Raw genomic sequence first — 13,247 nt, 5'->3', positions numbered from 1 at the left:
TTATGTTTGCCATATTTTTCCCTCTCTCTATTAATATCCTTTATTGTACCCATACCGAATCTCTTTAGTACTGAACCTTTCTCCAAGTCTCTCTGTCCTGTCTTTGTTTCTCTGTCTGTAGGGTTCCCTTTAGTATCTCCAGTAGGGCAGGTCTCTTGTTAGCAAATTCTCTCAGCATTTCTTTGTCTGTGAAAAATTTAAGCTCTCCCTCAAATTTGAAGGAGAGCTTTGCTGGATAAAGTATTCTTGGCTGGAAATTCCTCTCACTCAGAATTTTAAATATATCGTGCCACTGCCTTCTTGCCTCCATGGTGGCTGCTGAGTAGTCACTACTTAGTCTTATGCTGTTTCCTTTGTATGTGGTGAATTGCTTTTCTCTTGCTGCTTTCAGAACTTGCTCCTTCTCTTCTATGTTTGACAGTGTGATCAGTATATGTCTCGGAGTGGGTTTTTTTGGATTTATTCTATTTGGAGTTCGCTGAGCATTTATGATTTGTGTATTTATGTTGTTTAGAAGATTTGGGAAGTTTTCCCCAACAATTTCTTTGAATACTCTTCCTAGACCTTTACCCTTTTCTTCCCCTTCTGGGACACCAATGAGTCTTATATTCGGACGTTTCATATCATCTATCATATCCCTGAGGTCCATTTCGAGTTTTTCAATTTTTTTCCCCATTCTTTCTTTTATGCTTTCATTTTCCATTCTGTCATCTTCCAGGTCACTGATTCGTTGTTCAACTTCCTCTAGTCTTGTACTATGAGTGTCCAGAATCTTTTTAATTTGGTCAACAGTTTCTTTAATTTCCATAAGATCATCCATTTTTTTATTTAGTCTTGCAATGTCTTCTTTATGCTCTTCTAGGGTCTTCTTGATTTCCTTCATATCCCGTACTATGGTCTCATTGTTCATCTTTAGTTCTTTGAGAAGCTGCTCTAGGTGTGTCTCTTCTGGTCTTTTGATTTGGGTGCTTGGGCTTGGGTTATCCATATCGTCTGGTTTTTTCATATGCTTTATAATTTTCTGTTGTTTTTGGCCTCGTGGCATTTGCTGACCTTGATAGGGTTCTTTTAGGGTTTGTAGACCAGTTGAAGTCCTTATCTCTAATTTATCAGATCTACAGCTTCGTGGAGTACACTTTCTCTAACTAACCAGCAGGTGGCGTCCACGAGCCACCTGTTCTCCACAAGCCAGATCTCCCCTGCTTAGCCTTTTTGGTGAGTGGGGGAGTGAGTCTTGTGGGGCCCAATTGGTGTCCCAAGCTTGCGTGTGTAGTTGGTGTTGCCTGCCCTGTATGTGGGGCGTGTTTCTGGGCAGTCGGGGAGGGGGGGTGGCCCTAACAATCAAATCTCCCTGATGATCCTAGAGTTTTAAAGCTACTGCAATAGTCTAATCCTTCAGTTCAGTCCTGCCACAGTTTGTCTCTGCCACTGACCCACAAGTCTTTGGTATTGGCGTATGGCTCCTGAGACTTGCAAGTGGGCCCCTCTTCCAGGCTGTGCACCCCGGGTCCTCTGTTGAGGGATGACTGTGCTATGTCACAGGTGAGTGCCGTCCCCCCAGGGCAGTTCTGGGCTGCTGGGCTGTGTTGGGAGGCTCCCAGTCTGCTCAAATGATGGCTGAATGGGGCTCTGTTAATTCACACTGCTCCCCCTTCCCAGCTCTGGGACATTTAGCTGAGGTTGCAGGGAAGGCTAATGTCCACGCCCAGTTTTGTGGTGTGTGCCTGTTATTTGAAGCACTTCCGTCACACTGGGTTGTCTGGGGCAGCTCTGGGCTATGGGGCTGGCGATGGGCAGGAGTGTTTCCTGTCCACCAGGATGGTGGCTGTGAGCGGACACCCCCCTTTTCTTGGGAAGTTGTGTTGTTTAGTGAATTTTCTCAGCCACTGGATTATTGCCTTTTGTCTCAGAGCTCTCTTAGTTCTGCTCTTGACTTGACGTGCCCAAATTTCAATTCTTTGAAGCTTTCTGTATTGAGCTTCTTAGAGTAATTGTTTTAGAAAAAGCAAAAAGGATTTAAAAAAAAAAAAGAAAGAAATAAACGGCCCTCCTCAGAGATCTAATGGGTTATTGAAATGCTAATAGACAAAGCAACCAGGGCCATTAAGGAAAGGTGCACAGGGCAGAGAGATCAGCCTTGCTTCGGGATTTGCATATGCGCCTCAAGGCCTGATCTCCGCCCTTCTCCTTTCTGTGTTCACCAGAACTCCAAAAATCCTCTGCTTTTATTTTGGAGTTTTTCGTGTTGTTTTTTTTCTATGCCTGTCTCCTCTCTGCTGGGCTGGCTGCTCTCAGAGTCTCTGGTGTCTGGTCTCAGTCTATCTATGGTTGGAGTTTGAATCAGCAGAATGAGTTTCCGATAAGAGCAGCCACTGCAATTCTCCCTTCTCCTTCCTGGAGCTGACAACCCCTCCTCCCCCGGGACTGAGTCTGGCAGGGAGGGGCGCGGGTCCCCTGGCCGCAAAAACTTACAGATTTCGCTGATCTCAGCAGTTCCACGTTTTCATGAGTGTTGTATGAAGTATGCCCAAAGACAGATTGCTCTGTGGTGTCCAGTCCACGCAGTTCCTGGCTTTTTACCTACTTTCCTGGAGGAGTAACTAAAACATACAGCTCACCAGTCTGCCATCTTGCCCCGCCTCTATAATATCTTTTAATACTTGGTTGAGCCAGTCTTCTCTTACCACTCTTCTTTTTCAGGCTTTTTTTTAAAAGCTAATTTTGCATGTTTACTTTTCCATATGAACTTTAGTATCAACTTGTCTAGTTTCAGAATAGAGCTTATTGGTATGTTAGGGAGAATCTTACTTACTCTGTAAATAAACTTTGAAAGAACTGACATATTTTTAATGTTAGTGGTCCTATTCAAGAACGTGAAATATCTTTCCCTTTGTTCAAGTGTACTTTTGGATGTTTCATGAGTATTTTAAAGTTTTCCTCATATTGATTTTGCAAAATTTTGTTATGTTTATTCTTAGACTTTATCTTTTTTGTTGTTGGTATTGTAAGTAGGGCTTTCTCCTCTCTTACATCTTCTAACTGGTTATTGCTAGTGTATATAAAAGTATTGTTTCTGTATGTTAGTTTTATATTCTTCTAACTTTAGAATTCTTTTATTTGGTTAGTTTTACCATTGATTGGCTGAGATTTTGCAGATACAGTATTACATCATTTGTAAGATTCTGGCTTTAGGATTGAGGTATGTATATTTTATTAGATTAAAGAAATATCTATATATAGAAATAAAGAATAATTTCTATATTCTTGAGTGTTTTCAAAAATCAGGAAAAAGTGTTGAGTTTTGTCAAATACTTTTTCAGCATTAATTGATATACTCATATAGTTTTCCTACTTATATTGATTGATAGATGAATTATATCAATTCATTTCCTAATAATGAACTACTCCTCTATTCCTGGACATGGGAGTTTTCTCTTGTCTACAATAATTTATGTTGCATTGGGACTATCTGGTCTTGGAAGATATGGTAGAATTTCCCTATAAAATTGAGCTTGGTGCTTTTTGGGGTTAGTTCCTTCATAACTTTCTCTATTTCTTGTACAGAAATCTGTCTGTTTAACTTTTTCATCTGTACTGGAGTCACTTTTGATAAACTATTTTAGTAGGAAGTTATCCATTTCATTTACATTTTCAAATGTATTTGCATAGTGATGTACAAAGTAGTTGCTTATGTCTTAAATTTTTTTTCTCTGTTTCAGTGGTGATTTCCCCTTTATCATTTATTATTTTGTTTGTGCCTTCTCGCTTTTTTCCCTTGGTTAGTTTAGCAAGTGGTTTGTCTATTTTGTTAAGTTTGTCAAATTACCAGGATCTTGATTTATTAATTATTTCTGCTGTTTTTTCTGTCCTCTACCTCATTATTTTTGGCTTTTAGATTTAATATCTCCTTTGTTATCCTTTCTTTTGGTTACTTCAATATTATTTTTGAAGGTTTTCAAGTTGGGGGATTTAATTCACTTATTTTCATTCTTTTATTTTTATTGCTGTAACTGTTTAAGTCTATGAATATTCCTCAGATAACTTTTAAATGTATCCCATAGATTTTAATATATGGTGCTTTCAATTTCATTATTTTTTGAAAATTCTGTAATCTTAGTTTGTTTCTCTTTCATTCCAAAGTTGTTTAATAGAAGTTTTCTAAATTTCAAGGAGGAAGGGCCTTTTGTTTTTTATTTTGCTATTAATGTCTAGTTCATTGTATTGTGATTATCTGAAATCTCTTTTATTCTATAACAGCCTCCCCCATCCTGCCTTTTTTTCTCCATTGATTTATTTGAGAAACCATGTCATTTATTACACATGATGTTCCATATCCTGAATTTGGTTTGTTGCTTCCTCGTGATATTTCACTCGTTTCTTTATACTCTTTTTCCTGTAAATTGCTTCTTTCACATAGAGGCTTGATTAGATTAAGTTTTAACGTTTTAGGCAGTCATACATGAGGGGTGCCATATACTGCTATTGCAACATATCATGAAATGTCTTGCCCCACGTGAGTGACATAAATATTACTCAGTGGGCTTAGGTGAGTCAACCTGATTCCTCCATTATAAAGTTCACCTTCAATGATTTATGAGATGTTTTAGCTTCCACTGATGTTGTGACCTTGATCTGTTATTTCATTAAGTGATTTTTCTAACACTGTCATTCCTTTTGCTTTTTTAAAAGAAATTGTTCTCACTGTAGTTCATTTATTTTTTAACAGCTTTATTGAGGTATAATTGATATACAATAAAATGCACATATTATATAGTGTACAGTTTGATTAATTTTGACATATTTATATAATTAGAATACTAAATATTTTATGTTAATAACTGGAATTCTTCTAGAAAGAATAATTTTCCATCAACAACTATTTTATTAAACCAAATTATAATTTACATAGGGAAAGGCAGGTTAAATGTTTGATTCTTTCCCTTAATTATCAATTAACAAGTAGTAAGTTGGAGCCCTGGCAACTTCCAATGGTAACAATTAAGCTTTTTTTTTTTAAATTCCTTTTTTTTTGGTTTTGACAGTGTTATCATGAACTTGTGGATTTTTATATACAGTATTTGAAATGTTTCAAACAATTATAATCATTGATCTTTTTTTGAGGCTCATATTGTCCCATTTTAGATTTATTCAAGTTGGCCCTTTAGCGCCTTCAAGTTGGCCCTGTGTTTTTTGGACATAACCCCAGTAGTCTTTGATAGCTTCTTTGCTTGGGGGAACAAGAAGATGTCATGGATTCATCTTGTATATTTCCTACCAAAGCCCTGAAATCAACCATTTCTCTAATGAGATCTGGTTCCTTTTAGCAGGGAATGGTATTTGGAACTATGGGCTATTTTTATTTCTTAAATCTTTCTAAAATTACATATTGGTTCAATTACTATTGACATACATAATCAAGATAATGTTTGTATATCAATTATTTAAGCTAGTAGTATTTGGTTTATGTTTTTTATACTAGAGCTAAAGAACATTGCTCTATTTTATTTTATCCTTACTCACATGGTCTAAAATTATTAAGAGCAGGCACAGGGGCCAACAAATCACTCTGCAGGTGCTGTGAGCTTGAGTGACCATGAGAACTCTCCTTTCTATTTCTGATTCCCTGTCTACACAGACAGGGGGAAAGGCAATGGCCTGTTTCTGCGGACAGCTGACAGCTATTTCTGCTTCTTGGTATGTATCACTCAGTGAGCATTGGCAAGCAGTTATCTTAGTCAGAGAATCAAAGGCAGCCAAGAGAGGTCTACAAGAGGGGCCAAATAAGTCAGAGGCGGGTTTTGTTTTCCATCTTTCATACCCAGAAGAGGGCGGGAGTAGGAGTGAAGGAACAGACCATAGCCACTTCTCCCATCTAAGCCTCTCAGGCCAAAGTTGGTCTGGTGATGGGGAAAGGCTAGGGCATGAGCAATAAATTGAGGGTTTGAAATTCAAGTTTTAAACGAGATCAGACTTTTTAAATACATGAAAGTGACTGGAAAGACAAAGACTTTGTCCAAAATGTTGTTAAGTGTTGGTTAATGCCAGTGACTGGAGAAAAGTAAAACCATTTGGATTTGCTGTCCATCATATTCAGAATGTCCAATAAACTGGGTATATTTGGTAACTATAATGGCAGAAGTTAAGTGTTTATGCATCAGTATAAGAAACAGAGCTCTGGCATAGACTAAGAGAAGGAATTTCATTACTTTAAAGTAGAGTGATTTCATTACTTTCACCTTCTCACCTCAGGCTTTTCCTGTAATTCAGTTATGCTCCATTAGGTGGTAGCAGATATCTTGACTATGCTATCCACAATTAAATGTAATTATAATATTCTGCATAAATTCCATTGTAGATTTTAACTGCATATTTTCAAATGAAAAATGAATACATTACTCATGTCTTTGAATAAAATTTTAAATTATCAAATGCTGTTTCAATACAAATAGATATTGGTACTAACCAATTATAATTTTTATGGTTTAAAAAGCAAACTAGAATTAATTTTAGGTTGTATATATGTTATTAGATTAAAAAATTTAAAAATCCATAGAATTGTACAACACAAGGAATGAACTCTAATGCAAACTGTGGGCTATAGTTAATAATATAGTTACAATAATATTGTTTCATCAATTGTAACAAAGGTACCACTCTAATGCAAAATGCTAATAATAGGGAAAACTGTGTGAGGGTGGGTGAGTATATGGGAATGCTGTATTTTCTGCATAATTTTCTGTAAATCCTAAACTTCTTTAATAAAAAAAAGGCAAAAAAGCAAACTAAATAAAAGTATCTTTCTTTCTGTTTCTAGCTAATCCTGTTTTCATTTCTATACTTCAACCAGACTTGGACTAGAATACTACATCTTAATTCCCTGTGATGTTTCCCTGCAGAAATACATCAACAAGAATTGGCTGGCACAGCTTTGGACTTCAGTCAAACTTGAAAACATAAATTTCTTGCAGTTTCTTTCTGCTACTGCTTATGTGTTGTTGAATTTAGGGAATAATTTTTGTGTCTGCCTTCTTTAACTTGCCCATAAGTTTCCATTTCTTTTTTTAAAGTTTCATTTTTATCCCTTCTATTGGCAAAATCAAGAAATGAAAATCTCTGAATGATGTCTGATTGATCTGTTGAGACCAAAATTCCCCATTCCACCAAGGTAGGCTTTCTTCACTTACAGGGCAGTAATTTTCCACTGATTCATAGAATGATGTCATTTTTTCCCCATCAGCTTTCTAACTGGAAGCTCATTTAAACTAGTTTACATATGATGGTACTTATCTAGCCGTGCTGTGGCCGCAAATTTGAATTACTACAAATAGCTTTGGAAAGAAAATTCTATGCACAGAGAGTATTTAAAAGCAAAGATGTAAAGTTTCTGAGCAATAATTCAGTAAACATTTTTTAAGTTTTAAAACTATGTTTTCCCAACATTTTATTTTAAAAATTTCCAAACATGCAGAACAGTGTAACAAACATCCTTATACCAGCATTCAGTTTCAACAATTATTAACATTTTGCCACATCTATTTTAATATATATCTATGTCTATGTAGTTTTTGCTTAAACATGTAAAAGTAAGTTGTAGATATTGTGACCCATTACTGCCAAATAGTTTAGCATGCATTCCCTAAAACTGAGGACATTTTCCTATGTAACCACATTATAATCCTCAGAAAATTAACAATCCTTCCTTAATTTCACCTAATAACCAGTCCATATTTACATTTCCTAAACTTTCTCCACATTCAAGTTTCAAGCATTATATTTTGTTGTTGTGCCTCTTTAGACTCTTATGCTAGAAAGGCCTTTCTTTCTTTTTCTTTCTCTTTCTTTCTTTCTTTCTTTCTTTTTCTTTCTTTTGTTCTCTTTCTTTCTTTCTTTTTTTCTTTCTTTCTTTTCCCTCCCTCCCTCCCTCCCTCTTTCCTTCCTTCCTTTCTTTCACTTTTTGAAGAGACCAGGACATCTGTCCTGTAGGATGCCCAATATTTTGGATTTGTTCAATTTTTCCTTGTAGTTTCATTTAATTCAAAGAGCATATTTTCAAATTAATTTTGTGACAACCAATTCCTATTAGCATGTGAAAGTTTTCAGAAGTTCCTGTGGTTTGAACCCACAAAATCTTTTGGTCTGACTGATTCTTTCATGGTTTGGGAAGATTTGTAACCATAGAATGTCAGAGTGGGAAAGCTCACTGTGTGTTGACATATCGAGAAAATTGAGGTCCAGAAAGGGTAAGTGAAATAGTTTCTTATTGATGCTGTAACAAATTAACACAAGCTTGGTGGAATAATACAACCCCAAATTATTGTGTTATAGTTCTGGAGGCCAGAATTCTGAAATGGGTCTCACTGGGCTAAAATCAAGGTATTGCCAGGACCGCATTTCTTTCTGGAGGCTCTAAGAGAAAGTCTGTTCCTTGTCTTTTCCAGCTTCTAGACGGCTGCATTCTTTGGCTCATGGCCCCTTCCTTCAAATTCAAAGCCACCAGTGCAACATCTTCAAATCTATCTCTGGCTCAGACCTGGATTCTGCTGCCTCCCTCTTCTACTTATAAGGACCCGTGGGATTACTTTGGGCACACCTGGATAATCTGGGTTATTCTCCATATCTCAAATTAGCAAACTTAATTTCATCTGCAACCTTAATTCCCCCTTGTCATGTAACATAGCATATATATAGGTTCTGGGTATTAAGATATGTACACCTTTCAGGGCCATTATTCTGCCTACCACAGTTAGTGACCTGATAAAGATTACACTGTGAGTTACTCACAAGGGTCCTTTGAATACCCTGCACCCTTATATATTTGTTTGCTCTGCACTGGAATTCAGTGAAGGGTCATCCTATCTTGAACCCTGTTTTAGTTTCCCGGCTGCTAAAACAAATACTATAAAATAGGTGGTCTTGTTGCTGCAAAGGAGAGGCTTGGCTTGCCTATAATTGTGCCTAGGAGTCTCCTCCCGAATGCTTCTTTGTTGCTCAAATGTGGCCCTCTCTCTCTAGCTAAGCCAACTTGGCAGGTGAAATCACTGCCCTCCCCGCTACGTGGGATCAGACACCCAGGGGAGTGAATCTCCCTGGTAATGTGGAATATGACTCCCAGGGAGGAATCTGGACCCAGCATCATGGGATGGAGAACATCTTCTTGACCAAAAGGGGAATGTGAAATGAAATGAAATCAGCTTCAGTGGCAGAGAGATTCCAAAAGGAGCTGAGAGGTCACTCTGGTGGGCACTCTTATGCACAATATAGAAAACCCTTTTTAGGTTCTAATGAATTGGAATAGCTAGCAGTAAGTACCTGAAATTATCAAACTACAACCCATAACCCATGAATCTTGAAGACAATTGTATAAAAATGTAGCTTATGAGGGGTGACAATGTGATTGGGAAAGCCAGGTGGATCACACTCCCCTTTGTCCAGTGTATGCATGGATAAGTAGAAAAATGGGGGCAAAAAAAAAAAAAAAGGCACCCAGTGTTCTTTTTTACTTTAATTGTTCTTTTTCACTTTAATTTTTATTCTTATTATTTTTGTGTGTGTGGCAATGAAAATGTTCAAAAATTAATTTTGGTGATGAATGCACAACTATATAATGGTACTGTGAACAACTGAGTGTACGCTTTGTATGACTGCATGATCTGTGAATATATCTCAATAAAAATGAATTAAAAAAATGGGTTGTCTTAATAATGAGAATTTTTTGGCTCACAGTTTCGGAGGCTAGAAGGCTGTCTTCCTCTGGGGTATCTATCTTCTGAGGCCAGCAAACTTTGGGGTTTCTTGGCTTTTCCATCACATGGCAATGCACATTGCAGCACATGGCTCAACAGGAAGTTGAGCCAAGAAAATAGCACAGTTTAAATAAATGTATCAGAGGGTTTAGTTCAACTCTGAAATCTCTACTCTTGGCTTCCCTGATAATGAGGCCTACAAGTTAATTTAATGATATGATAATGGGGAAAGCCACAACCTCTACCTTGGGGGAAGGATCTGGGAAGGAGTTTAGGAATGCTTGTTCAGTGGACCAAACGTAGGCACGTTCTTTGATCTCAAATAACAGTGATCAAAGAAGCCTGAGAGCTCAAAGTCAATTTTGAGCACTGCAGATGGGTTGACTCCCCCACAAAAGGGGCTGTGGTCAGGGGTAGTAAACTGAGTGTTTTTGTGTATCTGCATTGCCTCATTTTTTCTACCTAGTGGCCATTACTACCTGGGAAGAATTTCAGGGCAGTGTGAATTTAGAGCTCATTCTTCTGTGTTCTTAGAGCCTGTCCAGGAGGACTGCCAGAAGGGACAGAGAAGAGATACTGCAGGATGCTTAGTAGTAAGTGATGAGCTGGGGACAGCACATCACCCCCACTAAGGAAACTTCCGGACAGTGGTCCTCGGAATGGAGGGACGCTCCCCAAAATGCCTGAGAGCACCCACGTGCAAAAGCGTCAGCTATAAACACCTGCCAGGTACCAGTCAACAAAGACTTCTCTGTCCTGCTTACCTTTTCTTCATCTCTGTGTCCTAACCTTGGAGGGGTTAATCATATGCATAGGGAAGAGATGGACTATTGCAAAAGGGGTTAAATGGAGAAAGAGCTGACCACACTCACTTCCCTGACTACTGGCTTCTCCCGAGCAGATCTGAACCAAGTTTGGAGTTTTCACTATAACATGAAATTGGAGAGTTTAATTACTGATTTGGAACTTGTATCACCTAAGAGTGATCAAGAAAGTCATATCAAATTTTTTTTCATTTATGGGTAGGAGAACTAGCCTCCCGGAGCAGATTTAGGTGGCTAGTGGGAGACAAAAGTAAAGTTACTTTAGGCTCATATCCCAAACAATCCCTTCCTTATTCAGTATGGTTGTTACAGTTGTGCGAGTGTAGGACTTAATAAGCATGCTGGGGGAAGGGAGGAGGCTAATGAGATTGGAAAAGGGGAGAGACTGAGGAATACCGTTACTGTTTTATGTTTGGCTTCAAGTTTACTGACCACACATGCATAATAAAGAAAGTGACTTAAAAATTTTTTCTTTTTATGTTTCACCTTATCAGAGGTCACTTAATGTTAGCCAGGGTGTAGGAAAACAGATTAGCCCCCTGCCTAGCCCATCCAACCAAGAAATCTGCAGGATTTAGGTCAAGAGCCTACAAGTGATTTCTTCCAATCTCCTGTCTACTCAGGCCTTGGCTTTATTAATATTTAGATAGTGGCTAGAACACCTCAGAAAAGGCTATGTTGCTTCCTCTTTCCCTGTCTCCCTCCCCTCCTTCTTTAAATGAAGTTATATAACTTTGTAGAAGAAGCACATGAACAATAACTCTTACTCCTTTCTCCCTCCCCATATTCCCTTCCCCTCCTTTTCAATGAAACTCCATTCATGTTATTATGTGTGGACATACAATTCAATGTCCTGCTTTCTCCCTTAAGGTTATTTCTAAACTTGATGACATGTTCTGAGATAGTCCACACACTTGTCATTTCTAAAGTCTATGGGCTATTCCACAATGCAATTATAGCGTAATTTCCTCAGCCATTACTTAGGTGTTGGGCATGTGGATTCTTTCCTGCTTTTATCACAAGATCCCAGAGGGTGACTCTATGCACGGTGCAGGCCTCCCAGTGGCACAGCCCAGGCAGGTTCTCACTCAGCCTCTGCTTGAACCCGTGCTGACTGCCCCTGAGGTTGTTTCCCATGGCAGAATGCATTACAGAGACTGATGGCCGGCACCACCTCACATTCCAGTGGTGACTGCTGCAGATGCTCCCCATCCCAGCAGATTCTGTCCATCACGGTTGGGCGAGTGACAGACCATGCACCCAGAGTGCTCCTACCTCCTTGCCATCTTTTCCAGCAGTGACAATACCACCACCCTGGTGGGGAAATGGACATTACTGAACTCTTAAAGGAGCTTCTATCTGCGGGTATCCTTTGCTCCACTATCTGTGCCTGTAATAGCTTTGTGTGGCTAGTGATCAAGGTGGGTGGAGTGTGGTGGCTGACTGTAGACAAAGAAGCTCAGTGGTTGACTGGTGTTATGGTTGGGTTCATGTGTCAACTTGGCTAGGTGGCCTAGCTGTCTGGTCAAGCGGGCACTGGCCTGACGATTGCTGTGAGGCTATTTGAGGCTGGTTAATAAACCAACGGGCTGGTTTGTCGGATCATCAGTCAATTGACTGCAGCTGACTGATGACTCATCAAGGGGCGTGCTTCCACAGTGAGAGAATGCAACTGGCTGGATTTGGTCCGGGTGATCAGCCGGTTTGTTGGATCATCAGTCAATTGACTGCGGCTGACTGATGACTCATCAAGGGGCAGTGCCTTCCACAATGAGAGAATGCAATTGGCTGGATTTGGTCCGGGTGATCAGTTGGAGGCTTATAAGCTGGACGGTTAGAGAACCTTCACTTCTTCTTCGGCTGCTCAGTGAAGCATTTCCTGGGGAGCTCGTCGAAGTCGCCGGTTTGTTTCCTGAGGAGTTCGTCAAAGTTGTCGGTTCGTTTCCCGAGGAGTTCGTCGGACGTCTTCCTTGGAGTTGACAGCTTGTTGACGGCTCTGCAGAATTTGGACTCGTGCGCTCCTGCAGTTGCGTGAGTCACTTTTACAATTTGATAATCAGAGACATCTCTCATTGATTCTGTTTCCAAGGAGAACCCTAACTAATACAACTGGGCTATTTGCATATTGGCCCCAGCATATTCCTCATCTCGGTATCCTTCTGGCACCCCTATATCCGGTGGAATGGAAAGCAGGTACTCTCCACTGGGCAACACAAGAGGAGCAGGCCCTGCAAGAGGTAAAAGTGGCTGTTTCTGCTGCCCTGCCTCTAGGACCTCTGGGGCCTGGATCTCTGTTCAAGTTACAGGCTTCTGCCACCCAGATGCAGGCTGACTGGTCCCTTTGGCTGAAGGAAGGAGCAATAGGAATTGCAGACCCCTGGTTTTTTTTTTTTTTTTTTTTTTTCCTGTTCTACGTTAATTTTTTTTTTTCATCATTTTATTGAGATATATTCACATACCACGCAGTCATACAAAACAAATTGTACTTTCGATTGTTTACAGTACCATTACATAGTTGTACATTCATCACCTAAATCAATCCCTGACACCTTCATTAGCACACACACAAAAATAACAAGAATAATAATTAGAGTGAAAAAGAGCAATTGAAGTAAAAAAGAACACTGGGTACCTTTGTCTGTTTGTTTCCTTCCCCTACATTTCTACACATCCATCCATA

Source organism: Choloepus didactylus, chromosome 1, assembly GCF_015220235.1.
Source record: "Choloepus didactylus isolate mChoDid1 chromosome 1, mChoDid1.pri, whole genome shotgun sequence".
NCBI lineage: Eukaryota > Metazoa > Chordata > Mammalia > Pilosa > Megalonychidae > Choloepus > Choloepus didactylus.
This window is presented reverse-complemented; position numbering follows the sequence as displayed.